This window comes from Triturus cristatus, chromosome 10 (genome assembly GCF_964204655.1).
Source record: "Triturus cristatus chromosome 10, aTriCri1.1, whole genome shotgun sequence".
Classification (NCBI taxonomy): domain Eukaryota; kingdom Metazoa; phylum Chordata; class Amphibia; order Caudata; family Salamandridae; genus Triturus; species Triturus cristatus.
The window spans coordinates 856,246,490-856,273,609 of NC_140593.1; the positions used below are offsets into that span (position 1 = coordinate 856,246,490).

A 27,120-nucleotide genomic window follows, 5' to 3' on the forward strand; every position below is an offset into this window, starting at 1 on the left:
TACACAAGGACGTGCAAACGAATAGCGCAAACTATCGTCACTTCTCTTTTTGAGCTGTCACTGATACCCCTGGAGCACAGTACGTCACGCTGGTGAGGGATAGACAGCTTCCATTATCTCAGCTTTCCTATAAATTGAGAGAGTAAATGCAAACTGTGTGAAAAACAGAAAGCTGCTGTTTCTGCCCGGTCTCGAACCAGGGACCTTTCGCGTGTAAAGCGAACGTGTTAACCACTACACTACAGAAACAGACACGCTAGCAGGAATCTTCTTGGCATGTAGTGGGCTGGAATGCACAGACCAAGGGCCAATGACCATGAAGCTCAAAGTTGGACCCTCCTTACCCGATCTCTTTCTTTGGAAGAAAGGAACGAGGACCCCTTTTATTCCAAAAGGCGATTTTAAAACCATACCTGAAACCACACTAGAAAAACACTTTGCATTTAATTTTCCTACACTGATGGTCCACCCCAGAAAAGCAGTTGCAAAGAAGTCCGGCACTGAAATTCTATACGCCAAAAGTGGGAAATAGCGTAGAGGGAAAGGAACTTTCTCACCATACACGGCGTCTTATAGCATTGAAAAGAAGAAATGGCCCTATATAATAAGCAGCCTAAAAATAATTCCACAGCATGGGCTCGTCCGGGATTTGAACCCGGGACCTCTCGCACCCGAAGCGAGAATCATACCCCTAGACCAACGAGCCTGATTCCCCAGTCGGCATTTTAAGCAATTTCTGATGCGTCTTTCAGAAACAAAGCAGGGCTATTTGGCTGCTCTCTCTCTATGTGAACCACAAAAAGTCATGTTTTCTCTCAAGGTGTTGTTTTTTTCACTCTTGCAAGGAAGGGATCAGTCGATATCCTAGCTGCCAGAGAGCAGAAAAAAGGCGCTGATGAGAACTGCAGGCACTTTCTGGCACTTGTACTCCTCTGCAAGTCCTGGACACTTGCCCCATAGACTTCCACCCCAGATGCAAGGGAGGGCCTGCCAATTCTTGCTCCTAAGACAGAGGCATTTGATTCTTGGATTCAAACACGCTCACTCAGCGCTCGATCAGGCTCGATCAGGCGAGATTTATATGAGTGGCTCGCAGGACTGAAACACTAACCTGGGAGCCCCAGGGTGGCTGAATTCCCAGGATGGCCATTTTTGGGCAAGTCACCTCCTTTCCTCCTGCCTCAATCTAGAATTGGCTGCAAATCACAAGATAGAGTTCAATGTCCGTGTGTACTGCCTACTCCCAGATACCTCTCTGTCTTCCTTATGTAAATTAAAATTCGCAAGGGGGGACCAATGACAATCTGCTCCTCCCACATAACCAAGAAGCCCTGTTGAACATGTCTGCCTGTGTTGTTGCAGGGACAGTGCCTTCTCCGCCCAAAAGGTGGCAGGAGAGCCTCACAACAAAGATGGGATCAACTGCTTAATGAGAAACCAGCACGGCAGTTTGTGTGATGGAGTGCAAATTTAACGGAAGGTGTGCCTGAGGTGTCCCTTCCAGGAATACATGGAATTGTGATTGAGGGCCCAGCCTGATCGTTGGTGGATTTCTCGTCATATGTTACAGGTCCGTGCAAAGATTGTGGTGTGTGGGGAATGCACTGCAAAAAACAGGACGATTTAAGGGTGTAAAAGAAACCTGTCAGAAGTGGGATTTGAACCCACGCCTCCATGAGGAGACCAGAAGTCTCAGTTGCACTGAAGATCAAGCTCTCTTGAGTCTGGCGTCTTAGACCACTCGGCCATCCTGACAGCCCTGGGTGTGCACAGATCTGACTCTTCTGACTGCACCTGCCAATGTTTGCACTTACAACGTTCACAGCAATGTCACAAGTGTAAAGACCCCACAATACAACATGGCATGACAAAAAAAAGCTAGGCACAAGAGCGACCACTGATGGATGCGGATTACTTTGTTTCGTCTTGCAAAAGTAAAGGAAGTTTCCCATGGCTCGCTGGGTTCAAGGACCGCCTCTTCTTAAGCTTGCATTGAGATAATAAGGTTTTAGAGGGTGCACATAAAAGCAGCTCATGCACAGTGTTTCTGCCCGGTCTCGAACCGGGGACCTTTCGCGTGTTAGGCGAACGTGATGACCACTACACTACAGAAACTCACTTGCTGTGTTTTACTGTTAGAGCAAGGTTCCTCTCAAGGGTTCTCTCTACTTCTATTCTGCTGTATCAGCAGCCACTCAGAAAGCGAGGAGCAAGTGTGAAAACTGCAGAGATATCAGCCAACATACTTGCAATTAGACGTATTAAAAATTGACTTATGCAGGCATCGACAGACAAATAGCTGATGCCTAAATGCCAGCAAGTACAGCTTGGGAAAGCATCACCTGGGACACACAGAGACTAAGCATGAAGGCAGAAAAAGCATGGTGATCCATGTTTCTTATGAGGTTCAAAATATTTTGTGCAACAATGCGGCGAGTGTAATGAGAAATAGTCAGGCATTGTGAGTTTTGAGTAGGATTCGTATGTATACCTCTGAAAAAGGGCTCGTCAGGGTTTTGAACCCGGGACCTCTCGCACCCTAAGCGAGAATCATACCCCTAGACCAACGAGCCGAGGCACACAAGAGTCGCCTTTCGCACCGGCTCCGGGGATTAGTGGCAGCGAGTTAGTGAATGCTTCACCCAAAGCAAGCAACTGCACATGCTGCTCTCTTCTGCAATATGGTTGCTGTCTTTTCCATGGCCGTCATCGAACAAGAAATGAAAATGCCTCTATCCTTCAGACATTTTGTTTGTTCTAGGTGTATGCTCTCGGTGAGGTCAATAAAACCATTTCTGCTCTCATGCCTTGCTTTCATGAAGTAGGCCCAACCTTCAGTACACAAGGACGTGCAAACGAATAGCGCAAACTATCGTCACTTCTCTTTTTGAGCTGTCACTGATACCCCTGGAGCACAGTACGTCACGCTGGTGAGGGATAGACAGCTTCCATTATCTCAGCTTTCCTATAAATTGAGAGAGTAAATGCAAACTGTGTGAAAAACAGAAAGCTGCTGTTTCTGCCCGGTCTCGAACCAGGGACCTTTCGCGTGTAAAGCGAACGTGATAACCACTACACTACAGAAACAGACACGCTAGCAGGAATCTTCTTGGCATGTAGTGGGCTGGAATGCACAGACCAAGGGCCAATGACCATGAAGCTCAAAGTTGGACCCTCCTTACCCGATCTCTTTCTTTGGAAGAAAGGAACGAGGACCCCTTTTATTCCAAAAGGCGATTTTAAAACCATACCTGAAACCACACTAGAAAAACACTTTGCATTTAATTTTCCTACACTGATGGTCCACCCCAGAAAAGCAGTTGCAAAGAAGTCCGGCACTGAAATTCTATACGCCAAAAGTGGGAAATAGCGTAGAGGGAAAGGAACTTTCTCACCATACACAGCGTCTTATAGCATTGAAAAGAAGAAATGGCCCTATATAATAAGCAGCCTAAAAATAATTCCACAGCATGGGCTCGTCCGGGATTTGAACCCGGGACCTCTCGCACCCGAAGCGAGAATCATACCCTTAGACCAACGAGCCTGATTCCCCAGTCGGCATTTTAAGCAATTTCTGATGCGTCTTTCAGAAACAAAGCAGGGCTATTTGGCTGCTCTCTCTCTATGTGAACCACAAAAAGTCATGTTTTCTCTCAAGGTGTTGTTTTTTTCACTCTTGCAAGGAAGGGATCAGTCGATATCCTAGCTGCCAGAGAGCAGAAAAAAGGCGCTGATGAGAACTGCAGGCACTTTCTGGCACTTGTACTCCTCTGCAAGTCCTGGACACTTGCCCCATAGACTTCCACCCCAGATGCAAGGGAGGGCCTGCCAATTCTTGCTCCTAAGACAGAGGCATTTGATTCTTGGATTCAAACACGCTCACTCAGCGCTCGATCAGGCTCGATCAGGCGAGATTTATATGAGTGGCTCGCAGGACTGAAACACTAACCTGGGAGCCCCAGGGTGGCTGAATTTCCAGGATGGCCATTTTTGGGCAAGTCACCTCCTTTCCTCCTGCCTCAATCTAGAATTGGCTGCAAATCACAAGATAGAGTTCAATGTCCGTGTGTACTGCCTACTCCCAGATACCTCTCTGTCTTCCTTATGTAAATTAAAATTCGCAAGGGGGGACCAATGACAATCTGCTCCTCCCACATAACCAGGAAGCCCTGTTGAACATGTCTGCCTGTGTTGTTGCTGGGACAGTGCCTTCTCCGCCCAAAAGGTGGCAGGAGAGCCTAACAACAAAGATGGGATCAACTGCTTAATGAGAAACCAGCACGGCAGTTTGTGTGATGGAGTGCAAATTTAACTGAAGGTGTGCCTGAGGTGTCCCTTCCAGGAATACATGGAATTGTGATTGAGGGCCCAGCCTGATCGTTGGTGGATTTCTCGTCATATGTTACAGGTCCGTGCAAAGATTGTGGTGTGTGGGGAATGCACTGCAAAAAACAGGACGATTTAAGGGTGTAAAAGAAACCTGTCAGAAGTGGGATTTGAACCCACGCCTCCATGAGGAGACCAGAAGTCTCAGTTGCACTGAAGATCAAGCTCTCTTGAGTCTGGCGCCTTAGACCACTCGGCCATCCTGACAGCCCTGGGTGTGTACAGATCTGACTCTTCTGACTGCACCTGCCAATGTTTGCACTTACAACGTTCACAGCAATGTCACAAGTGTAAAGACCCCACAATACAACATGGCATGACAAAAAAAAAGCTAGGCACAAGAGCGACCACTGATGGATGCGGATTACTTTGTTTCGTCTTGCAAAAGTAAAGGAAGTTTCCCATGGCTCTCTGGGTTCAAGGACCGCCTCTTCTTAAGCTTGCATTGAGATAATAAGGTTTTAGAGGGTACACATAAAAGCAGCTCATGCACAGTGTTTCTGCCCGGTCTCGAACCGGGGACCTTTCGCGTGTTAGGCGAACGTGATGACCACTACACTACAGAAACTCACTTGCTGTGTTTTACTGTTAGAGCAAGGTTCCTCTCAAGGGTTCTCTCTACTTCTATTCTGCTGTATCAGCAGCCACTCAGAAAGCGAGGAGCAAGTGTGAAAACTGCAGAGATATCAGCCAACATACTTGCAATTAGACGTATTAAAAATTGACTTATGCAGGCATCGACAGACAAATATCTGATGCCTAAATGCCAGCAAGTACAGCTTGGGAAAGCATCACCTGGGACACACAGAGACTAAGCATGAAGGCAGAAAAAGCATGGTGATCCATGTTTCTTATGAGGTTCAAAATATTTTGTGCAACAATGCGGCGAGTGTAATGAGAAATAGTCAGGCATTGTGAGTTTTGAGTAGGATTCGTATGTATACCTCTGAAAAAGGGCTCGTCAGGGATTTGAACCCAGGACCTCTCGCACCCTAAGCGAGAATCATACCCCTAGACCAACGAGCCGAGGCACACAAGAGTCGCCTTTCGCACCGGCTCCGGGGATTATTGGCAGCGAGTTAGTGAATGCTTCACCCAAAGCAAGCAACTGCACATGCTGCTCTCTTCTGCAATATGGTTGCTGTCTTTTCCATGGCCGTCATCGAACAAGAAATGAAAATGCCTCTATCCTTCAGACATTTTGTTTGTTCTAGGTGTATGCTCTCGGTGAGGTCAATAAAACCATTTCTGCTCTCATGCCTTGCTTTCATGAAGTAGGCCCAACCTTCAGTACACAAGGACGTGCAAACGAATAGCGCAAACTATCGTCACTTCTCTTTTTGAGCTGTCACTGATACCCCTGGAGCACAGTACGTCACGCTGGTGAGGGATAGACAGCTTCCATTATCTCAGCTTTCCTATAAATTGAGAGAGTAAATGCAAACTGTGTGAAAAACAGAAAGTTGCTGTTTCTGCCCGGTCTCGAACCAGGGACCTTTCGCGTGTAAAGCGAACGTGATAACCACTACACTACAGAAACAGACACGCTTGCAGGAATCTTATTGGCATGTAGAGGGCTGGAATGCACAGACCAAGGGCCAATGTCCATGAAGCTCAAAGTTGGACCCTCCTTACCCGATCTCTTTCTTTGGAAGAAAGGAACGAGGACCCCTTTTATTCCAAAAGGCGATTTTAAAACCATACCTGAAACCACACTAGAAAAACACTTTGCATTTAATTTTCCTACACTGATGGTCCACCCCAGAAAAGCAGTTGCAAAGAAGTCCGGCACTGAAATTCGATACGCCAAAAGTGGGAAATAGCGTAGAGGGAAAGGAACTTTCTCACCATACACGGCGTCTTATAGCATTGAAAAGAAGAAATGGCCCTATATAATAAGAAGCCTAAAAATAATTCCACAGCATGGGCTCGTCCAGGATTTGAATCCGGGACCTCTCGCACCCGAAGCGAGAATCATACCCCTAGACCAACGAGCCTGATTACCCAGTTGGCATTTTAAGCAATTTCTGATGCGTCTTTCAGAAACAAAGCAGGGCTATTTGGCTGCTCTCTCTCTATGTGAACCACAAAAAGTCATGTTTTCTCTCAAGGTGTTGTTTTTTTCACTCTTGCAAGGAAGGGATCAGTCGATATCCTAGATGCCAGAGAGCAGAAAAAAGGCGCTGATGAGAACTGTGGCACTTTCTGGCACTTGTACTCCTCTGCAAGTCCTGGACACTTGCCCCATAGACTTCCACCCCAGATGCAAGGGAGGGCCTGCCAATTCTTGCTCCTAAGACAGAGGCATTTGATTCTTGGATTCAAACACGCTCACTCAGCGCTCGATCAGGCGAGATTTATATGAGTGGCTCGCAGGACTGAAACACTAACCTGGGAGCCCCAGGGTGGCTGAATTCCCAGGATGGCCATTTTTGGGCAAGTCACCTCCTTTCCTCCTGCCTCAATCTAGAATTGGCTGCAAATCACAAGATAGAGTTCAATGTCCGTGTGTACTGCCTACTCCCAGATACCTCTCTGTCTTCCTTATGTAAATTAAAATTCGCAAGGGGGGACCAATGACAATCTGCTCCTCCCACATAACCAAGAAGCCCTGTTGAACATGTCTGCCTGTGTTGTTGCAGGGACAGTGCCTTCTCCGCCCAAAAGGTGGCAGGAGAGCCTCACAACAAAGATGGGATCAACTGCTTAATGAGAAACCAGCACGGCAGTTTGTGTGATGGAGTGCAAATTTAACGGAAGGTGTGCCTGAGGTGTCCCTTCCAGGAATACATGGAATTGTGATTGAGGGCCCAGCCTGATCGTTGGTGGATTTCTCGTCATATGTTACAGGTCCGTGCAAAGATTGTAGTGTGTGGGGAATGCACTGCAAAAAACAGGACGATTTAAGGGTGTAAAAGAAACCTGTCAGAAGTGGGATTTGAACCCACGCCTCCATGAGGAGACCAGAAGTCTCAGTTGCACTGAAGATCAAGCTCTCTTGAGTCTGGCGCCTTAGACCACTCGGCCATCCTGACAGCCCTGGGTGTGCACAGATCTGACTCTTCTGACTGCACCTGCCAATGTTTGCACTTACAACGTTCACAGCAATGTCACAAGTGTAAAGACCCCACAATACAACATGGCATGACAAAAAAAAGCTAGGCACAAGAGCGACCACTGATGGATGCGGATTACTTTGTTTCGTCTTGCAAAAGTAAAGGAAGTTTCCCATGGCTCTCTGGGTTCAAGGACCGCCTCTTCTTAAGCTTGCATTGAGATAATAAGGTTTTAGAGGGTGCACATAAAAGCAGCTCATGCACAGTGTTTCTGCCCGGTCTCGAACCGGGGACCTTTCGCGTGTTAGGCGAACGTGATGACCACTACACTACAGAAACTCACTTGCTGTGTTTTACTGTTAGAGCAAGGTTCCTCTCAAGGGTTCTCTCTACTTCTATTCTGCTGTATCAGCAGCCACTCAGAAAGCGAGGAGCAAGTGTGAAAACTGCAGAGATATCAGCCAACATACTTGCAATTAGACGTATTAAAATTTGACTTATGCAGGCATCGACAGACAAATATCTGATGCCTAAATGCCAGCAAGTACAGCTTGGGAAAGCATCACCTGGGACACACAGAGACTAAGCATGAAGGCAGAAAAAGCATGGTGATCCATGTTTCTTATGAGGTTCAAAATATTTTGTGCAACAATGCGGCGAGTGTAATGAGAAATAGTCAGGCATTGTGAGTTTTGAGTAGGATTCGTATGTATACCTCTGAAAAAGGGCTCGTCAGGGATTTGAACCCGGGACCTCTCGCACCCTAAGCGAGAATCATACCCCTAGACCAACGAGCCGAGGCACACAAGAGTCGCCTTTCGCACCGGCTCCGGGGATTATTGGCAGCGAGTTAGTGAATGCTTCACCCAAAGCAAGCAACTGCACATGCTGCTCTCTTCTGCAATATGGTTGCTGTCTTTTCCATGGCCGTCATCGAACAAGAAATGAAAATGCCTCTATCCTTCAGACATTTTGTTTGTTCTAGGTGTATGCTCTCGGTGAGGTCAATAAAACCATTTCTGCTCTCATGCCTTGCTTTCATGAAGTAGGCCCAACCTTCAGTACACAAGGACGTGCAAACGAATAGCGCAAACTATCGTCACTTCTCTTTTTGAGCTGTCACTGATACCCCTGGAGCACAGTACGTCACGCTGGTGAGGGATAGACAGCTTCCATTATCTCAGCTTTCCTATAAATTGAGAGAGTAAATGCAAACTGTGTGAAAAACAGAAAGTTGCTGTTTCTGCCCGGTCTCGAACCAGGGACCTTTCGCGTGTAAAGCGAACGTGATAACCACTACACTACAGAAACAGACACGCTTGCAGGAATCTTCTTGGCATGTAGTGGGCTGGAATGCACAGACCAAGGGCCAATGTCCATGAAGCTCAAAGTTGGACCCTCCTTACCCGATCTCTTTCTTTGGAAGAAAGGAACGAGGACCCCTTTTTCCAAAAGGCGATTTTAAAACCATACCTGAAACCACACTAGAAAAACACTTTGCATTTAATTTTCCTACACTGATGGTCCACCCCAGAAAAGCAGTTGCAAAGAAGTCCGGCACTGAAATTCTATACGCCAAAAGTGGGAAATAGCGTAGAGGGAAAGGAACTTTCTCACCATACACGGCGTCTTATAGCATTGAAAAGAAGAAATGGCCCTATATAATAAGAAGCCTAAAAATAATTCCACAGCATGGGCTCGTCCGGGATTTGAATCCGGGACCTCTCGCACCCGAAGCGAGAATCATACCCCTAGACCAACGAGCCTGATTACCCAGTTGGCATTTTAAGCAATTTCTGATGCGTCTTTCAGAAACAAAGCAGGGCTATTTGGCTGCTCTCTCTCTATGTGAACCACAAAAAGTCATGTTTTCTCTCAAGGTGTTGTTTTTTTCACTCTTGCAAGGAAGGGATCAGTCGATATCCTAGCTGCCAGAGAGCAGAAAAAAGGCGCTGATGAGAACTGTGGCACTTTCTGGCACTTGTACTCCTCTGCAAGTCCTGGACACTTGCCCCATAGACTTCCACCCCAGATGCAAGGGAGGGCCTGCCAATTCTTGCTCCTAAGACAGAGGCTTTTGATTCTAGGATTCAAACACGCTCACTCAGCGCTCGATCAGGCTCGATCAGGCGAGATTTATATGAGTGGCTCGCAGGACTGAAACACTAACCTGGGAGCCCCAGGGTGGCTGAATTTCCAGGATGGCCATTTTTGGGCAAGTCACCTCCTTTCCTCCTGCCTCAATCTAGAATTGGCTGCAAATCACAAGATAGAGTTCAATGTCCGTGTGTACTGCCTACTCCCAGATACCTCTCTGTCTTCCTTATGTAAATTAAAATTCGCAAGGGGGGACCAATGACAATCTGCTCCTCCCACATAACCAGGAAGCCCTGTTGAATATGTCTGCCTGTGTTGTTGCAGGGACAGTGCCTTCTCCGCCCAAAAGGTGGCAGGAGAGCCTCACAACAAAGATGGGATCAACTGCTTAATGAGAAACCAGCACGGCAGTTTGTGTGATGGAGTGCAAATTTAACTGAAGGTGTGCCTGAGGTGTCCCTTCCAGGAATACATGGAATTGTGATTGAGGGCCCAGCCTGATCGTTGGTGGATTTCTCGTCATATGTTACAGGTCCGTGCAAAGATTGTGGTGTGTGGGGAATGCACTGCAAAAAACAGGACGATTTAAGGGTGTAAAAGAAACCTGTCAGAAGTGGGATTTGAACCCACGCCTCCACGAGGAGACCAGAAGTCTCAGTTGCACTGAAGATCAAGCTCTCTTGAGTCTGGCGCCTTAGACCACTCGGCCATCCTGACAGCCCTGGGTGTGTACAGATCTGACTCTTCTGACTGCACCTGCCAATGTTTGCACTTACAACGTTCACAGCAATGTCACAAGTGTAAAGACCCCACAATACAACATGGCATGACAAAAAAAAAGCTAGGCACAAGAGCGACCACTGATGGATGCGGATTACTTTGTTTCGTCTTGCAAAAGTAAAGGAAGTTTCCCATGGCTCTCTGGGTTCAAGGACCGCCTCTTCTTAAGCTTGCATTGAGATAATAAGGTTTTAGAGGGTGCACATAAAAGCAGCTCATGCACAGTGTTTCTGCCCGGTCTCGAACCGGGGACCTTTCGCGTGTTAGGCGAACGTGATGACCACTACACTACAGAAACTCACTTGCTGTGTTTTACTGTTAGAGCAAGGTTCCTCTCAAGGGTTCTCTCTACTTCTATTCTGCTGTATCAGCAGCCACTCAGAAAGCGAGGAGCAAGTGTGAAAACTGCAGAGATATCAGCCAACATACTTGCAATTAGACGTATTAAAAATTGACTTATGCAGGCATCGACAGACAAATATCTGATGCCTAAATGCCAGCAAGTACAGCTTGGGAAAGCATCACCTGGGACACACAGAGACTAAGCATGAAGGCAGAAAAAGCATGGTGATCCATGTTTCTTATGAGGTTCAAAATATTTTGTGCAACAATGCGGCGAGTGTAATGAGAAATAGTCAGGCATTGTGAGTTTTGAGTAGGATTCGTATGTATACCTCTGAAAAAGGGCTCGTCAGGGATTTGAACCCGGGACCTCTCGCACCCTAAGCGAGAATCATACCCCTAGACCAACGAGCCGAGGCACACAAGAGTCGCCTTTCGCACCGGCTCCGGGGATTATTGGCAGCGAGTTAGTGAATGCTTCACCCAAAGCAAGCAACTGCACATGCTGCTCTCTTCTGCAATATGGTTGCTGTCTTTTCCATGGCCGTCATCGAACAAGAAATGAAAATGCCTCTATCCTTCAGACATTTTGTTTGTTCTAGGTGTATGCTCTCGGTGAGGTCAATAAAACCATTTCTGCTCTCATGCCTTGCTTTCATGAAGTAGGCCCAACCTTCAGTACACAAGGACGTGCAAACGAATAGCGCAAACTATCGTCACTTCTCTTTTTGAGCTGTCACTGATACCCCTGGAGCACAGTACGTCACGCTGGTGAGGGATAGACAGCTTCCATTATCTCAGCTTTCCTATAAATTGAGAGAGTAAATGCAAACTGTGTGAAAAACAGAAAGCCGCTGTTTCTGCCCGGTCTCGAACCAGGGACCTTTCGCGTGTAAAGCGAACGTGTTAACCACTACACTACAGAAACAGACACGCTAGCAGGAATCTTCTTGGCATGTAGTGGGCTGGAATGCACAGACCAAGGGCCAATGACCATGAAGCTCAAAGTTGGACCCTCCTTACCCGATCTCTTTCTTTGGAAGAAAGGAACGAGGACCCCTTTTATTCCAAAAGGCGATTTTAAAACCATACCTGAAACCACACTAGAAAAACACTTTGCATTTAATTTTCCTACACTGATGGTCCACCCCAGAAAAGCAGTTGCAAAGAAGTCCGGCACTGAAATTCTATACGCCAAAAGTGGGAAATAGCGTAGAGGGAAAGGAACTTTCTCACCATACACGGCGTCTTATAGCATTGAAATGAAGAAATGGCCCTATATAATAAGCAGCCTAAAAATAATTCCACAGCATGGGCTCGTCCGGGATTTGAAACCGGGACCTCTCGCACCCGAAGCGAGAATCATACCCCTAGACCAACAAGCCTGATTCTCCAGTCGGCATTTTAAGCAATTTCTGATGCGTCTTTCAGAAACAAAGCAGGGCTATTTGGCTGCTCTCTCTCTATGTGAACCACAAAAAGTCATGTTTTCTCTCAAGGTGTTGTTTTTTTCACTCTTGCAAGGAAGGGATCAGTCGATATCCTAGCTGCCAGAGAGCAGAAAAAAGGCGCTGATGAGAACTGCAGGCACTTTCTGGCACTTGTACTCCTCTGCAAGTCCTGGACACTTGCCCCATAGACTTCCACCCCAGATGCAAGGGAGGGCCTGCCAATTCTTGCTCCTAAGACAGAGGCATTTGATTCTTGGATTCAAACACGCTCACTCAGCGCTCGATCAGGCTCGATCAGGCGAGATTTATATGAGTGGCTCGCAGGACTGAAACACTAACCTGGGAGCCCCAGGGTGGCTGAATTTCCAGGATGGCCATTTTTGGGCAAGTCACCTCCTTTCCTCCTGCCTCAATCTAGAATTGGCTGCAAATCACAAGATAGAGTTCAATGTCCGTGTGTACTGCCTACTCCCAGATACCTCTCTGTCTTCCTTATGTAAATTAAAATTCGCAAGGGGGGACCAATGACAATCTGCTCCTCCCACATAACCAGGAAGCCCTGTTGAACATGTCTGCCTGTGTTGTTGCAGGGACAGTGCCTTCTCCGCCCAAAAGGTGGCAGGAGAGCCTCACAACAAAGATGGGATCAACTGCTTAATGAGAAACCAGCACGGCAGTTTGTGTGATGGAGTGCAAATTTAACTGAAGGTGTGCCTGAGGTGTCCCTTCCAGGAATACATGGAATTGTGATTGAGGGCCCAGCCTGATCGTTGGTGGATTTCTCGTCATATGTTACATGTCCGTGCAAAGATTGTGGTGTGTGGGGAATGCACTGCAAAAAACAGGACGATTTAAGGGTGTAAAAGAAACCTGTCAGAAGTGGGATTTGAACCCACGCCTCCATGAGGAGACCAGAAGTCTCAGTTGCACTGAAGATCAAGCTCTCTTGAGTCTGGCGCCTTAGACCACTCGGCCATCCTGACAGCCCTGGGTGTGTACAGATCTGACTCTTCTGACTGCACCTGCCAATGTTTGCACTTACAACGTTCACAGCAATGTCACAAGTGTAAAGACCCCACAATACAACATGGCATGACAAAAAAAAAGCTAGGCACAAGAGCGACCACTGATGGATGCGGATTACTTTGTTTCGTCTTGCAAAAGTAAAGGAAGTTTCCCATGGCTCTCTGGGTTCAAGGACCGCCTCTTCTTAAGCTTGCATTGAGATAATAAGGTTTTAGAGGGTGCACATAAAAGCAGCTCATGCACAGTGTTTCTGCCCGGTCTCGAACCGGGGACCTTTCGCGTGTTAGGCGAACGTGATGACCACTACACTACAGAAACTCACTTGCTGTGTTTTACTGTTAGAGCAAGGTTCCTCTCAAGGGTTCTCTCTACTTCTATTCTGCTGTATCAGCAGCCACTCAGAAAGCGAGGAGCAAGTGTGAAAACTGCAGAGATATCAGCCAACATACTTGCAATTAGACGTATTAAAAATTGACTTATGCAGGCATCGACAGACAAATATCTGATGCCTAAATGCCAGCAAGTACAGCTTGGGAAAGCATCACCTGGGACACACAGAGACTAAGCATGAAGGCAGAAAAAGCATGGTGATCCATGTTTCTTATGAGGTTCAAAATATTTTGTGCAACAATGCGGCGAGTGTAATGAGAAATAGTCAGGCATTGTGAGTTTTGAGTAGGATTCGTATGTATACCTCTGAAAAAGGGCTCGTCAGGGATTTGAACCCGGGACCTCTCGCACCCTAAGCGAGAATCATACCCCTAGACCAACGAGCCGAGGCACACAAGAGTTGCCTTTCGCACCGGCTCCGGGGATTATTGGCAGCGAGTTAGTGAATGCTTCACCCAAAGCAAGCAACTGCACATGCTGCTCTCTTCTGCAATATGGTTGCTGTCTTTTCCATGGCCGTCATCGAACAAGAAATGAAAATGCCTCTATCCTTCAGACATTTTGTTTGTTCTAGGTGTATGCTCTCGGTGAGGTCAATAAAACCATTTCTGCTCTCATGCCTTGCTTTCATGAAGTAGGCCCAACCTTCAGTACACAAGGACGTGCAAACGAATAGCGCAAACTATCGTCACTTCTCTTTTTGAGCTGTCACTGATACCCCTGGAGCACAGTACGTCACGCTGGTGAGGGATAGACAGCTTCCATTATCTCAGCTTTCCTATAAATTGAGAGAGTAAATGCAAACTGTGTGAAAAACAGAAAGTTGCTGTTTCTGCCCGGTCTCGAACCAGGGACCTTTCGCGTGTAAAGCGAACGTGATAACCACTACACTACAGAAACAGACACGCTTGCAGGAATCTTCTTGGCATGTAGAGGGCTGGAATGCACAGACCAAGGGCCAATGTCCATGAAGCTCAAAGTTGGACCCTCCTTACCCGATCTCTTTCTTTGGAAGAAAGGAACGAGGACCCCTTTTATTCCAAAAGGCGATTTTAAAACCATACCTGAAACCACACTAGAAAAACACTTTGCATTTAATTTTCCTACACTGATGGTCCACCCCAGAAAAGCAGTTGCAAAGAAGTCCGGCACTGAAATTCGATACGCCAAAAGTGGGAAATAGCGTAGAGGGAAAGGAACTTTCTCACCATACACGGCGTCTTATAGCATTGAAAAGAAGAAATGGCCCTATATAATAAGAAGCCTAAAAATAATTCCACAGCATGGGCTCGTCCGGGATTTGAATCCGGGACCTCTCGCACCCGAAGCGAGAATCATACCCCTAGACCAACGAGCCTGATTACCCAGTTGGCATTTTAAGCAATTTCTGATGCGTCTTTCAGAAACAAAGCAGGGCTATTTGGCTGCTCTCTCTCTATGTGAACCACAAAAAGTCATGTTTTCTCTCAAGGTGTTGTTTTTTTCACTCTTGCAAGGAAGGGATCAGTCGATATCCTAGCTGCCAGAGAGCAGAAAAAAGGCGCTGATGAGAACTGTGGCACTTTCTGGCACTTGTACTCCTCTGCAAGTCCTGGACACTTGCCCCATAGACTTCCACCCCAGATGCAAGGGAGGGCCTGCCAATTCTTGCTCCTAAGACAGAGGCATTTGATTCTTGGATTCAAACACGCTCACTCAGCGCTCGATCAGGCTCGATCAGGCGAGATTTATATGAGTGGCTCGCAGGACTGAAACACTAACCTGGGAGCCCCAGGGTGGCTGAATTCCCAGGATGGCCATTTTTGGGCAAGTCACCTCCTTTCCTCCTGCCTCAATCTAGAATTGGCTGCAAATCACAAGATAGAGTTCAATGTCCGTGTGTACTGCCTACTCCCAGATACCTCTCTGTCTTCCTTATGTAAATTAAAATTCGCAAGGGGGGACCAATGACAATCTGCTCCTCCCACATAACCAAGAAGCCCTGTTGAACATGTCTGCCTGTGTTGTTGCAGGGACAGTGCCTTCTCCGCCCAAAAGGTGGCAGGAGAGCCTCACAACAAAGATGGGATCAACTGCTTAATGAGAAACCAGCACGGCAGTTTGTGTGATGGAGTGCAAATTTAACGGAAGGTGTGCCTGAGGTGTCCCTTCCAGGAATACATGGAATTGTGATTGAGGGCCCAGCCTGATCGTTGGTGGATTTCTCGTCATATGTTACAGGTCCGTGCAAAGATTGTGGTGTGTGGGGAATGCACTGCAAAAAACAGGACGATTTAAGGGTGTAAAAGAAACCTGTCAGAAGTGGGATTTGAACCCACGCCTCCATGAGGAGACCAGAAGTCTCAGTTGCACTGAAGATCAAGCTCTCTTGAGTCTGGCGCCTTAGACCACTCGGCCATCCTGACAGCCCTGGGTGTGCACAGATCTGACTCTTCTGACTGCACCTGCCAATGTTTGCACTTACAACGTTCACACTAATGTCACAAGTGTAAAGACCCCACAATACAACATGGCATGACAAAAAAAAGCTAGGCACAAGAGCGACCACTGATGGATGCGGATTACTTTGTTTCGTCTTGCAAAAGTAAAGGAAGTTTCCCATGGCTCTCTGGGTTCAAGGACCGCCTCTTCTTAAGCTTGCATTGAGATAATAAGGTTTTAGAGGGTGCACATAAAAGCAGCTCATGCACAGTGTTTCTGCCCGGTCTCGAACCGGGGACCTTTCGCGTGTTAGGCGAACGTGATGACCACTACACTACAGAAACTCACTTGCTGTGTTTTACTGTTAGAGCAAGGTTCCTCTCAAGGGTTCTCTCTACTTCTATTCTGCTGTATCAGCAGCCACTCAGAAAGCGAGGAGCAAGTGTGAAAACTGCAGAGATATCAGCCAACATACTTGCAATTAGACGTATTAAAAATTGACTTATGCAGGCATCGACAGACAAATATCTGATGCCTAAATGCCAGCAAGTACAGCTTGGGAAAGCATCACCTGGGACACACAGAGACTAAGCATGAAGGCAGAAAAAGCATGGTGATCCATGTTTCTTATGAGGTTCAAAATATTTTGTGCAACAATGCGGCGAGTGTAATGAGAAATAGTCAGGCATTGTGAGTTTTGAGTAGGATTCGTATGTATACCTCTGAAAAAGGGCTCGTCAGGGATTTGAACCCGGGACCTCTCGCACCCTAAGCGAGAATCATACCCCTAGACCAACGAGCCGAGGCACACAAGAGTCGCCTTTCGCACCGGCTCCGGGGATTATTGGCAGCGAGTTAGTGAATGCTTCACCCAAAGCAAGCAACTGCACATGCTGCTCTCTTCTGCAATATGGTTGCTGTCTTTTCCATGGCCGTCATCGAACAAGAAATGAAAATGCCTCTATCCTTCAGACATTTTGTTTGTTCTAGGTGTATGCTCTCGGTGAGGTCAATAAAACCATTTCTGCTCTCATGCCTTGCTTTCATGAAGTAGGCCCAACCTTCAGTACACAAGGACGTGCAAACGAATAGCGCAAACTATCGTCACTTCTCTTTTTGAGCTGTCACTGATACCCCTGGAGCACAGTACGTCACGCTGGTGAGGGATAGACAGCTTCCATTATCTCAGCTTTCCTATAAATTGAGAGAGTAAATGCAAACTGTGTGAAAAACTGAAAGTTGCTGTTTCTGCCCGGTCTCGAACCAGGGACCTTTCGCGTGTAAAGCGAACGTGATAACCACTACACTACAGAAACAGACACGCTTGCAGGAATCTTCTTGGCATGTAGTGGGCTGGAATGCACAGACCAAGGGCCAATGTCCATGAAGCTCAAAGTTGGACCCTCCTTACCCGATCTCTTTCTTTGGAAGAAAGGAACGAGGACCCCTTTTATTCCAAAAGGCGATTTTAAAACCATACCTGAAACCACACTAGAAAAACACTTTGCATTTAATTTTCCTACACTGATGGTCCACCCCAGAAAAGCAGTTGCAAAGAAGTCCGGCACTGAAATTCTATACGCCAAAAGTGGGAAATAGCGTAGAGGGAAAGGAACTTTCTCACCATACACGGCGTCTTATAGCATTGAAAAGAAGAAATGGCCCTATATAATAAGAAGCCTAAAAATAATTCCACAGCATGGGCTCATCCGGGATTTGAATCCGGGACCTCTCGCACCCGAAGCGAGAATCATACCCCTAGACCAACGAGCCTGATTACCCAGTTGGCATTTTAAGCAATTTCTGATGCGTCTTTCAGAAACAAAGCAGGGCTATTTGGCTTCTCTCTCTCTATGTGAACCACAAAAAGTCATGTTTTCTCTCAAGGTGTTGTTTTTTTCACTCTTGCAAGGAAGGGATCAGTCGATATCCTAGCTGCCAGAGAGCAGAAAAAAGGCGCTGATGAGAACTGTGGCACTTTCTGGCACTTGTACTCCTCTGCAAGTCCTGGACACTTGCCCCATAGACTTCCACCCCAGATGCAAGGGAGGGCCTGCCAATTCTTGCTCCTAAGACAGAGGCATTTGATTCTTGGATTCAAACACGCTCACTCAGCGCTCGATCAGGCTCGATCAGGCGAGATTTATATGAGTGGCTCGCAGGACTGAAACACTAACCTGGGAGCCCCAGGGTGGCTGAATTCCCAGGATGGCCATTTTTGGGCAAGTCACCTCCTTTCCTCCTGCCTCAATCTAGAATTGGCTGCAAATCACAAGATAGAGTTCAATGTCCGTGTGTACTGCCTACTCCCAGATACCTCTCTGTCTTCCTTATGTAAATTAAAATTCGCAAGGGGGGACCAATGACAATCTGCTCCTCCCACATAACCAAGAAGCCCTGTTGAACATGTCTGCCTGTGTTGTTGCAGGGACAGTGCCTTCTCCGCCCAAAAGGTGGCAGGAGAGCCTCACAACAAAGATGGGATCAACTGCTTAATGAGAAACCAGCACGGCAGTTTGTGTGATGGAGTGCAAATTTAACGGAAGGTGTGCCTGAGGTGTCCCTTCCAGGAATACATTGAATTGTGATTGAGGGCCCAGCCTGATCGTTGGTGGATTTCTCGTCATATGTTACAGGTCCGTGCAAAGATTGTGGTGTGTGGGGAATGCACTGCAAAAAACAGGACGATTTAAGGGTGTAAAAGAAACCTGTCAGAAGTGGGATTTGAACCCACGCCTCCATGAGGAGACCAGAAGTCTCAGTTGCACTGAAGATCAAGCTCTCTTGAGTCTGGCGCCTTAGACCACTCGGCCATCCTGACAGCCCTGGGTGTGCACAGATCTGACTCTTCTGACTGCACCTGCCAATGTTTGCACTTACAACGTTCACAGCAATGTCACAAGTGTAAAGACCCCACAATACAACATGGCATGACAAAAAAAAGCTAGGCACAAGAGCGACCACTGATGGATGCGGATTACTTTGTTTCGTCTTGCAAAAGTAAAGGAAGTTTCCCATGGCTCGCTGGGTTCAAGGACCGCCTCTTCTTCAGCTTGCATTGAGATAATAAGGTTTTAGAGGGTGCACATAAAAGCAGCTCATGCACAGTGTTTCTGCCCGGTCTCGAACCGGGGACCTTTCGCGTGTTAGGCGAACGTGATGACCACTACACTACAGAAACTCACTTGCTGTGTTTTACTGTTAGAGCAAGGTTCCTCTCAAGGGTTCTCTCTACTTCTATTCTGCTGTATCAGCAGCCACTCAGAAAGCGAGGAGCAAGTGTGAAAACTGCAGAGATATCAGCCAACATACTTGCAATTAGACGTATTAAAAATTGACTTATGCAGGCATCGACAGACAAATATGTGATGCCTAAATGCCAGCAAGTACAGCTTGGGAAAGCATCACCTGGGACACACAGAGACTAAGCATGAAGGCAGAAAAAGCATGGTGATCCATGTTTCTTATGAGGTTCAAAATATTTTGTGCAACAATGCGGCGAGTGTAATGAGAAATAGTCAGGCATTGTGAGTTTTGAGTAGGATTCGTATGTATACCTCTGAAAAAGGGCTCGTCAGGGATTTGAACCCGGGACCTCTCGCACCCTAAGCGAGAATCATCCCCCTAGACCAACGAGCCGAGGCACACAAGAGTCGCCTTTCGCACCGGCTCCGGGGATTAGTGGCAGCGAGTGAGTGAATGCTTCACCCAAAGCAAGCAACTGCACATGCTGCTCTCTTCTGCAATATGGTTGCTGTCTTTTCCATGGCCGTCATCGAACAAGAAATGAAAATGCCTCTATCCTTCAGACATTTTGTTTGTTCTAGGTGTATGCTCTCGGTGAGGTCAATAAAACCATTTCTGCTCTCATGCCTTGCTTTCATGAAGTAGGCCCAACCTTCAGTACACAAGGACGTGCAAACGCATAGCGCAAACTATCGTCACTTCTCTTTTTGAGCTGTCACTGATACCCCTGGAGCACAGTACGTCACGCTGGTGAGGGATAGACAGCTTCCATTATCTCAGCTTTCCTATAAATTGAGAGAGTAAATGCAAACTGTGTGAAAAACAGAAAGCTGCTGTTTCTGCCCGGTCTCGAACCAGGGACCTTTCGCGTGTAAAGCGAACGTGATAACCACTACACTACAGAAACAGACACGCTAGCAGGAATCTTCTTGGCATGTAGTGGGCTGGAATGCACAGACCAAGGGCCAATGACCATGAAGCTCAAAGTTGGACCCTCCTTACCCGATCTCTTTCTTTGGAAGAAAGGAACGAGGACCCCTTTTATTCCAAAAGGCGATTTTAAAACCATACCTGAAACCACACTAGAAAAACACTTTGCATTTAATTTTCCTACACTGATGGTCCACCCCAGAAAAGCAGTTGCAAAGAAGTCCGGCACTGAAATTCTATACGCCAAAAGTGGGAAATAGCGTAGAGGGAAAGGAACTTTCTCACCATACACGGCGTCTTATAGCATTGAAAAGAAGAAATGGCCCTATATAATAAGCAGCCTAAAAATAATTCCACAGCATGGGCTCATCCGGGATTTGAACCCGGGACCTCTCGCACCCGAAGCGAGAATCATACCCCTAGACCAACGAGCCTGATTCCCCAGTCGGCATTTTAAGCAATTTCTGATGCGTCTTTCAGAAACAAAGCAGGGCTATTTGGCTGCTCTCTCTCTATGTGAACCACAAAAATTCATGTTTTCTCTCAAGGTGTTGTTTTTTTCACTCTTGCAAGGAAGGGATCAGTCGATATCCTAGCTGCCAGAGAGCAGAAAAAAGGCGCTGATGAGAACTGCAGGCACTTTCTGGCACTTGTACTCCTCTGCAAGTCCTGGACACTTGCCCCATAGACTTCCACCCCAGATGCAAGGGAGGGCCTGCCAATTCTTGCTCCTAAGACAGAGGCATTTGATTCTTGGATTCAAACACGCTCACTCAGCGCTCGATCAGGCTCGATCAGGCGAGATTTATATGAGTGGCTCGCAGGACTGAAACACTAACCTGGGAGCCCCAGGGTGGCTGAATTCCCAGGATGGCCATTTTTGGGCAAGTCACCTCCTTTCCTCCTGCGTCAATCTAGAATTGGCTGCAAATCACAAGATAGAGTTCAATGTCCGTGTGTACTGCCTACTCCCAGATACCTCTCTGTCTTCCTTATGTAAATTAAAATTCGCAAGGGGGGACCAATGACAATCTGCTCCTCCCACATAACCAGGAAGCCCTGTTGAACATGTCTGCCTGTGTTGTTGCAGGGACAGTGCCTTCTCCGCCCAAAAGGTGGCAGGAGAGCCTCACAACAAAGATGGGATCAACTGCTTAATGAGAAACCAGCACGGCAGTTTGTGTGATGGAGTGCAAATTTAACGGAAGGTGTGCCTGAGGTGTCCCTTCCAGGAATACATGGAATTGTGATTGAGTGCCCAGCCTGATCGTTGGTGGATTTCTCGTCATATGTTACAGGTCCGTTCAAAGATTGTGGTGTGTGGGGAATGCACTGCAAAAAACAGGACGATTTAAGGGTGTAAAAGAAACCTGTCAGAAGTGGGATTTGAACCCACGCCTCCATGAGGAGACCAGAAGTCTCAGTTGCACTGAAGATCAAGCTCTCTTGAGTCTGGCGCCTTAGACCACTCGGCCATCCTGACAGCCCTGGGTGTGCACAGATCTGACTCTTCTGACTGCACCTGCCAATGTTTGCACTTACAACGTTCACAGCAATGTCACAAGTGTAAAGACCCCACAATACAACATGGCATGACAAAAAAAAAGCTAGGCACAAGAGCGACCACTGATGGATGCGGATTACTTTGTTTCGTCTTGCAAAAGTAAAGGAAGTTTCCCACGGCTCGCTGGGTTCAAGGACCGCCTCTTCTTAAGCTTGCATTGAGATAATAAGGTTTTAGAGGGTGCACATAAAAGCAGCTCATGCACAGTGTTTCTGCCCGGTCTCGAACCGGGGACCTTTCGCATGTTAGGCGAACGAGATGACCACTACACTACAGAAACTCACTTGCTGTGTTTTACTGTTAGAGCAAGGTTCCTCTCAAGGATTCTCTCTACTTCTATTCTGCTGTATCAGCAGCCACTCAGAAAGCGAGGAGCAAGTGTGAAAACTGCAGAGATATCAGCCAACATACTTGCAATTAGACGTAATTAAAATTGACTTATGCAGGCATCGACAGACAAATATCTGATGCCTAAATGCCAGCAAGTACAGCTTGGGAAAGCATCACCTGGGACACACACAGACTAAGCATGAAGGCAGAAAAAGCATGGTGATCCATGTTTCTTATGAGGTTCAAAATATTTTGTGCAACAATGCGGCGAGTGTAATGAGAAATACTCAGGCATTGTGAGTTTTGAGTAGGATTCGTATGTTTACCTCTGAAAAAGGGCTCGTCTGGGATTTGAACCCGGGACCTCTCGCACCCTAAGCGAGAATCATACCCCTAGACCAACGAGCCAAGGCACACAAGAGTCGCCTTTCGCACCGGCTCCGGGGGTTATTGGCAGCGAGTTAGTGAATGCTTCACCCAAAGCAAGCAACTGCACATGCTGCTCTCTTCTGCAATATGGTTGCTGTCTTTTCCATGGCCGTCATCGAACAAGAAATGAAAATGCCTCTATCCTTCAGACATTTTGTTTGTTCTAGGTGTATGCTCTCGGTGAGGTCAATAAAACCATTTCTGCTCTCATGCCTTGCTTTCATGAAGTAGGCCCAACCTTCAGTACACAAGGACGTGCAAACGAATAGCGCAAACTATCGTCACTTCTCTTTTTGAGCTGTCACTGATGCCCCTGGAGCACAGTACGTCACGCTGGTGAGGGATAGACAGCTTCCATTATCTCAGCTTTCCTATAAATTGAGAGAGTAAATGCAAACTGTGTGAAAAACAGAAAGCTGCTGTTTCTGCCCGGTCTCGAACCAGGGACCTTTCGCGTGTAAATCGAACGTGATAACCACTACACTACAGAAACAAACACGCTTGCAGGAATCTTCTTGGCATGTAGTGGGCTGGAATGCACAGACCAAGGGCCAATGTCCATGAAGCTCAAAGTTGGACCCTCCTTACCCGATCTCTTTCTTTGGAAGAAAGGAACGAGGACCACTTTTATTCCAAAAGGCGATTTTAAAACCATACCTGAAACCACACTAGAAAAACACTTTGCATTTAATTTTCCTACACTGATGGTCCACCCCAGAAAAGCAGTTGCAAAGAAGTCCGGCACTGAAATTCTATACGCCAAAAGTAGGAAATAGCGTAGAGGGAAAGGAACTTTCTCACCATACACGGCGTCTTATAGCATTGAAAAGAAGAAATGGCCCTATATAATAAGCAGCCTAAAAATAATTCCACAGCATGGGCTCGTCCGGGATTTGAATCCGGGACCTCTCGCACCCGAAGCGAGAATCATACCCCTAGACCAACGAGCCTGATTCCCCAGTTGGCATTTTAAGCAATTTCTGATGCGTCTTTCAGAAACAAAGCAGGGCTATTTGGCTGCTCTCTCTCTATGTGAACCACAAAAAGTCATGTTTTCTCTCAAGGTGTTGTTTTTTTCACTCCTGCAAGGAAGGGATCAGTCGATATCCTAGCTGCCAGAGAGCAGAAAAAAGGCGCTGATGAGAACTGTGGCACTTTCTGGCACTTGTACTCCTCTGCAAGTCCTGGACACTTGCCCCATAGACTTCCACCCCAGATGCAAGGGAGGGCCTGCCAATTCTTGCTCCTAAGACAGAGGCATTTGATTCTTGGATTCAAACACGCTCACTCAGCGCTCGATCTGGCTCGATCAGGCGAGATTTATATGAGTGGCTCGCAGGACTGAAACACTAACCTGGGAGCCCCAGGGTGGCTGAATTCCCAGGATGGCCATTTTTGGGCAAGTCACCTCCTTTCCTCCTGCCTCAATCTAGAATTGGCTGCAAATCACAAGATAGAGTTCAATGTCCGTGTGAACTGCCTACTCCCAGATACCTCTCTGTCTTCCTTATGTAAATTAAAATTCGCAAGGGGGGACCAATGACAATCTGCTCCTCCCACATAACCAGGAAGCCCTGTTGAACATGTCTGCCTGTGTTGTTGCAGGGACAGTGCCTTCTCCGCCCAAAAGGTGGCAGGAGAGCCTCACAACAAAGATGGGATCAACTGCTTAATGAGAAACCAGCACGGCAGTTTGTGTGATGGAGTGCAAATTTAACTGAAGGTGTGCCTGAGGTGTCCCTTCCAGGAATACATGGAATTGTGATTGAGGGCCCAGCCTGATCGTTGGTGGATTTCTCGCCATATGTTACAGGTCCGTGCAAAGATTGTGGTGTGTGGGGAATGCACTGCAAAAAACAGGACGATTTAAGGGTGTAAAAGAAACCTGTCAGAAGTGGGATTTGAACCCACGCCTCCATGAGGAGACCAGAAGTCTCAGTTGCACTGAAGATCAAGCTCTCTTGAGTCTGGCGCCTTAGACCACTCGGCCATCCTGACAGCCCTGGGTGTGTACAGATCTGACTCTTCTGACTGCACCTGCCAATGTTTGCACTTACAACGTTCACAGCAATGTCACAAGTGTAAAGACCCCACAATACAACATGGCATGACAAAAAAAAAGCTAGGCACAAGAGCGACCACTGATGGATGCGGATTACTTTGTTTCGTCTTGCAAAAGTAAAGGAAGTTTCCCATGGCTCTCTGGGTTCAAGGACCGCCTCTTCTTAAGCTTGCATTGAGATAATAAGGTTTTAGAGGGTGCCCATAAAAGCAGCTCATGCACAGTGTTTCTGCCCGGTCTCGAACCGGGGACCTTTCGCGTGTTAGGCGAACATGATGACCACTACACTACAGAAACTCACTTGCTGTGTTTTACTGTTAGAGCAAGGTTCCTCTCAAGGGTTCTCTCTACTTCTATTCTGCTGTATCAGCAGCCACTCAGAAAGCGAGGAGCAAGTGTGAAAACTGCAGAGATATCAGCCAACATACTTGCAATTAGACGTATTAAAAATTGACTTATGCAGGCATCGACAGACAAATATCTGATGCCTAAATGCCAGCAAGTACAGCTTGGGAAAGCATCACCTGGGACACACAGAGACTAAGCATGAAGGCAGAAAAAGCATGGTGATCCATGTTTCTTATGAGGTTCAAAATATTTTGTGCAACAATGCGGCGAGTGTAATGAGAAATAGTCAGGCATTGTGAGTTTTGAGTAGGATTCGTATGTATACCTCTGAAAAAGGGCTCGTCAGGGATTTGAACCCGGGACCTCTCGCACCCTAAGCGAGAATCATACCCCTAGACCAACGAGCCGAGGCACACAAGAGTCGCCTTTCGCACCGGCTTCGGGGATTATTGGCAGCGAGTTAGTGAATGCTTCACCCAAAGCAAGCAACTGCACATGCTGCTCTCTTCTGCAATATGGTTGCTGTCTTTTCCATGGCCGTCATCGAACAAGAAATGAAAATGCCTCTATCCTTCAGACATTTTGTTTGTTTTAGGTGTATGCTCTCGGTGAGGTCAATAAAACCATTTCTGCTCTCATGCCTTGCTTTCATGAAGTAGGCCCAACCTTCAGTACACAAGGACGTGCAAACGAATAGCGCAAACTATCGTCACTTCTCTTTTTGAGCTGTCACTGATACCCCTGGAGCACAGTACGTCACGCTGGTGAGGGATAGACAGCTTCCATTATCTCAGCTTTCCTATAAATTGAGAGAGTAAATGCAAACTGTGTGAAAAACAGAAAGTTGCTGTTTCTGCCCGGTCTCGAACCAGGGACCTTTCGCGTGTAAAGCGAACGTGATAACCACTACACTACAGAAACAGACACGCTTGCAGGAATCTTCTTGGCATGTAGTGGGCTGGAATGCACAGACCAAGGGCCAATGTCCATGAAGCTCAAAGTTGGACCCTCCTTACCCGATCTCTTTCTTTGGAAGAAAGGAACGAGGACCCCTTTTATTCCAAAAGGCGATTTTAAAACCATACCTGAAACCACACTAGAAAAACACTTTGCATTTAATTTTCCTACACTGATGGTCCACCCCAGAAAAGCAGTTGCAAAGAAGTCCGGCACTGAAATTCTATACGCCAAAAGTGGGAAATAGCGTAGAGGGAAAGGAACTTTCTCACCATACACGGCGTCTTATAGCATTGAAAAGAAGAAATGGCCCTATATAATAAGCAGCCTAAAAATAATTCCACAGCATGGGCTCGTCCGGGATTTGAACACGGGACCTCTCGCACCCGAAGCGAGAATCATACCCCTAGACCAACGAGCCTGATTCCACAGTCGGCATTTTAAGCAATTTCTGATGCGTCTTTCAGAAACAAAGCAGGGCTATTTGGCTGCTCTCTCTCTATGTGAACCACAAAAAGTCATGTTTTCTCTCAGGGTGTTGTTTTTTTCACTCTTGCAAGGAAGGGATCAGTCGATATCCTAGCTGCCAGAGAGCAGAAAAAAGGCGCTGATGAGAACTGCAGGCACTTTCTGGCACTTGTACTCCTCTGCAAGTCCTGGACACTTGCCCCATAGACTTCCACCCCAGATGCAAGGGAGGGCCTGCCAATTCTTGCTCCTAAGACAGAGGCATTTGATTCTTGGATTCAAACACGCTCACTCAGCGCTCGATCAGGCTCGATCAGGCGAGATTTATATGAGTGGCTCGCAGGACTGAAACACTAACCTGGGAGCCCCAGGGTGGCTGAATTTCCAGGATGGCCATTTTTGGGCAAGTCACCTCCTTTCCTCCTGCCTCAATCTAGAATTGGCTGCAAATCACAAGATAGAGTTCAATGTCCGTGTGTACTGCCTACTCCCAGATACCTCTCTGTCTTCCTTATGTAAATTAAAATTCGCAAGGGGGGACCAATGACAATCTGCTCCTCCCACATAACCAGGAAGCCCTGTTGAACATGTCTGCCTGTGTTGTTGCAGGGACAGTGCCTTCTCCGCCCAAAAGGTGGCAGGAGAGCCTCACAACAAAGATGGGATCAACTGCTTAATGAGAAACCAGCACGGCAGTTTGTGTGATGGAGTGCAAATTTAACTGAAGGTGTGCCTGAGGTGTCCCTTCCAGGAATACATGGAATTGTGATTGAGGGCCCAGCCTGATCGTTGGTGGATTTCTCGTCATATGTTACAGGTCCGTGCAAAGATTGTGGT

The 27,120-nt window shown here is 47.1% G+C and overlaps 27 non-coding genes across 27 annotated transcripts; all 27 read right to left on the reverse strand.

Moving 5' to 3' along the window:
• Positions 1–176: 176 nt before the first annotated feature.
• Positions 177–249, reverse strand: TRNAV-UAC (transfer RNA valine (anticodon UAC)). Its single transcript has one exon. It is a non-coding gene; the product is annotated as a tRNA-Val (tRNA).
• A 385-nt stretch (positions 250–634) lies between these two features.
• Positions 635–706, reverse strand: TRNAP-CGG (transfer RNA proline (anticodon CGG)). Its single transcript has one exon. It is a non-coding gene; the product is annotated as a tRNA-Pro (tRNA).
• Positions 707–2,042: 1,336 nt separating this feature from the next.
• TRNAV-AAC (transfer RNA valine (anticodon AAC)) lies at positions 2,043–2,115 on the reverse strand. The gene has a single exon. It is a non-coding gene; the product is annotated as a tRNA-Val (tRNA).
• Positions 2,116–3,014: 899 nt separating this feature from the next.
• Positions 3,015–3,087, reverse strand: TRNAV-UAC (transfer RNA valine (anticodon UAC)). Its single transcript has one exon. It is a non-coding gene; the product is annotated as a tRNA-Val (tRNA).
• A 385-nt stretch (positions 3,088–3,472) lies between these two features.
• Positions 3,473–3,544, reverse strand: TRNAP-CGG (transfer RNA proline (anticodon CGG)). Its single transcript has one exon. It is a non-coding gene; the product is annotated as a tRNA-Pro (tRNA).
• A 937-nt stretch (positions 3,545–4,481) lies between these two features.
• TRNAL-CAA (transfer RNA leucine (anticodon CAA)) lies at positions 4,482–4,593 on the reverse strand. Its single transcript has 2 exons — positions 4,556–4,593; positions 4,482–4,527 (listed from the first exon to the last, which is right to left on the reverse strand). It is a non-coding gene; the product is annotated as a tRNA-Leu (tRNA).
• Positions 4,594–4,881: 288 nt separating this feature from the next.
• TRNAV-AAC (transfer RNA valine (anticodon AAC)) lies at positions 4,882–4,954 on the reverse strand. Its single transcript has one exon. It is a non-coding gene; the product is annotated as a tRNA-Val (tRNA).
• Positions 4,955–5,853: 899 nt separating this feature from the next.
• On the reverse strand, positions 5,854–5,926 carry TRNAV-UAC (transfer RNA valine (anticodon UAC)). Its single transcript has one exon. It is a non-coding gene; the product is annotated as a tRNA-Val (tRNA).
• Positions 5,927–7,309: 1,383 nt separating this feature from the next.
• TRNAL-CAA (transfer RNA leucine (anticodon CAA)) lies at positions 7,310–7,421 on the reverse strand. Its single transcript has 2 exons — positions 7,384–7,421; positions 7,310–7,355 (listed from the first exon to the last, which is right to left on the reverse strand). It is a non-coding gene; the product is annotated as a tRNA-Leu (tRNA).
• Positions 7,422–7,708: 287 nt separating this feature from the next.
• Positions 7,709–7,781, reverse strand: TRNAV-AAC (transfer RNA valine (anticodon AAC)). The gene has a single exon. It is a non-coding gene; the product is annotated as a tRNA-Val (tRNA).
• Positions 7,782–8,680: 899 nt separating this feature from the next.
• TRNAV-UAC (transfer RNA valine (anticodon UAC)) lies at positions 8,681–8,753 on the reverse strand. The gene has a single exon. It is a non-coding gene; the product is annotated as a tRNA-Val (tRNA).
• Positions 8,754–10,544: 1,791 nt separating this feature from the next.
• On the reverse strand, positions 10,545–10,617 carry TRNAV-AAC (transfer RNA valine (anticodon AAC)). Its single transcript has one exon. It is a non-coding gene; the product is annotated as a tRNA-Val (tRNA).
• An 899-nt stretch (positions 10,618–11,516) lies between these two features.
• On the reverse strand, positions 11,517–11,589 carry TRNAV-UAC (transfer RNA valine (anticodon UAC)). The gene has a single exon. It is a non-coding gene; the product is annotated as a tRNA-Val (tRNA).
• Positions 11,590–12,983: 1,394 nt separating this feature from the next.
• Positions 12,984–13,095, reverse strand: TRNAL-CAA (transfer RNA leucine (anticodon CAA)). The gene is made up of 2 exons: positions 13,058–13,095; positions 12,984–13,029 (listed from the first exon to the last, which is right to left on the reverse strand). It is a non-coding gene; the product is annotated as a tRNA-Leu (tRNA).
• A 288-nt stretch (positions 13,096–13,383) lies between these two features.
• On the reverse strand, positions 13,384–13,456 carry TRNAV-AAC (transfer RNA valine (anticodon AAC)). Its single transcript has one exon. It is a non-coding gene; the product is annotated as a tRNA-Val (tRNA).
• An 899-nt stretch (positions 13,457–14,355) lies between these two features.
• Positions 14,356–14,428, reverse strand: TRNAV-UAC (transfer RNA valine (anticodon UAC)). Its single transcript has one exon. It is a non-coding gene; the product is annotated as a tRNA-Val (tRNA).
• Positions 14,429–15,821: 1,393 nt separating this feature from the next.
• Positions 15,822–15,933, reverse strand: TRNAL-CAA (transfer RNA leucine (anticodon CAA)). Its single transcript has 2 exons — positions 15,896–15,933; positions 15,822–15,867 (listed from the first exon to the last, which is right to left on the reverse strand). It is a non-coding gene; the product is annotated as a tRNA-Leu (tRNA).
• A 287-nt stretch (positions 15,934–16,220) lies between these two features.
• Positions 16,221–16,293, reverse strand: TRNAV-AAC (transfer RNA valine (anticodon AAC)). Its single transcript has one exon. It is a non-coding gene; the product is annotated as a tRNA-Val (tRNA).
• An 899-nt stretch (positions 16,294–17,192) lies between these two features.
• TRNAV-UAC (transfer RNA valine (anticodon UAC)) lies at positions 17,193–17,265 on the reverse strand. Its single transcript has one exon. It is a non-coding gene; the product is annotated as a tRNA-Val (tRNA).
• A 1,393-nt stretch (positions 17,266–18,658) lies between these two features.
• Positions 18,659–18,770, reverse strand: TRNAL-CAA (transfer RNA leucine (anticodon CAA)). Its single transcript has 2 exons — positions 18,733–18,770; positions 18,659–18,704 (listed from the first exon to the last, which is right to left on the reverse strand). It is a non-coding gene; the product is annotated as a tRNA-Leu (tRNA).
• A 287-nt stretch (positions 18,771–19,057) lies between these two features.
• On the reverse strand, positions 19,058–19,130 carry TRNAV-AAC (transfer RNA valine (anticodon AAC)). Its single transcript has one exon. It is a non-coding gene; the product is annotated as a tRNA-Val (tRNA).
• Positions 19,131–20,029: 899 nt separating this feature from the next.
• On the reverse strand, positions 20,030–20,102 carry TRNAV-UAC (transfer RNA valine (anticodon UAC)). Its single transcript has one exon. It is a non-coding gene; the product is annotated as a tRNA-Val (tRNA).
• A 385-nt stretch (positions 20,103–20,487) lies between these two features.
• Positions 20,488–20,559, reverse strand: TRNAP-CGG (transfer RNA proline (anticodon CGG)). The gene has a single exon. It is a non-coding gene; the product is annotated as a tRNA-Pro (tRNA).
• Positions 20,560–21,496: 937 nt separating this feature from the next.
• On the reverse strand, positions 21,497–21,608 carry TRNAL-CAA (transfer RNA leucine (anticodon CAA)). Its single transcript has 2 exons — positions 21,571–21,608; positions 21,497–21,542 (listed from the first exon to the last, which is right to left on the reverse strand). It is a non-coding gene; the product is annotated as a tRNA-Leu (tRNA).
• A 2,726-nt stretch (positions 21,609–24,334) lies between these two features.
• Positions 24,335–24,446, reverse strand: TRNAL-CAA (transfer RNA leucine (anticodon CAA)). Its single transcript has 2 exons — positions 24,409–24,446; positions 24,335–24,380 (listed from the first exon to the last, which is right to left on the reverse strand). It is a non-coding gene; the product is annotated as a tRNA-Leu (tRNA).
• Positions 24,447–24,734: 288 nt separating this feature from the next.
• On the reverse strand, positions 24,735–24,807 carry TRNAV-AAC (transfer RNA valine (anticodon AAC)). Its single transcript has one exon. It is a non-coding gene; the product is annotated as a tRNA-Val (tRNA).
• Positions 24,808–25,706: 899 nt separating this feature from the next.
• On the reverse strand, positions 25,707–25,779 carry TRNAV-UAC (transfer RNA valine (anticodon UAC)). Its single transcript has one exon. It is a non-coding gene; the product is annotated as a tRNA-Val (tRNA).
• Between the last annotated feature and the right edge of the window lie 1,341 nt (positions 25,780–27,120).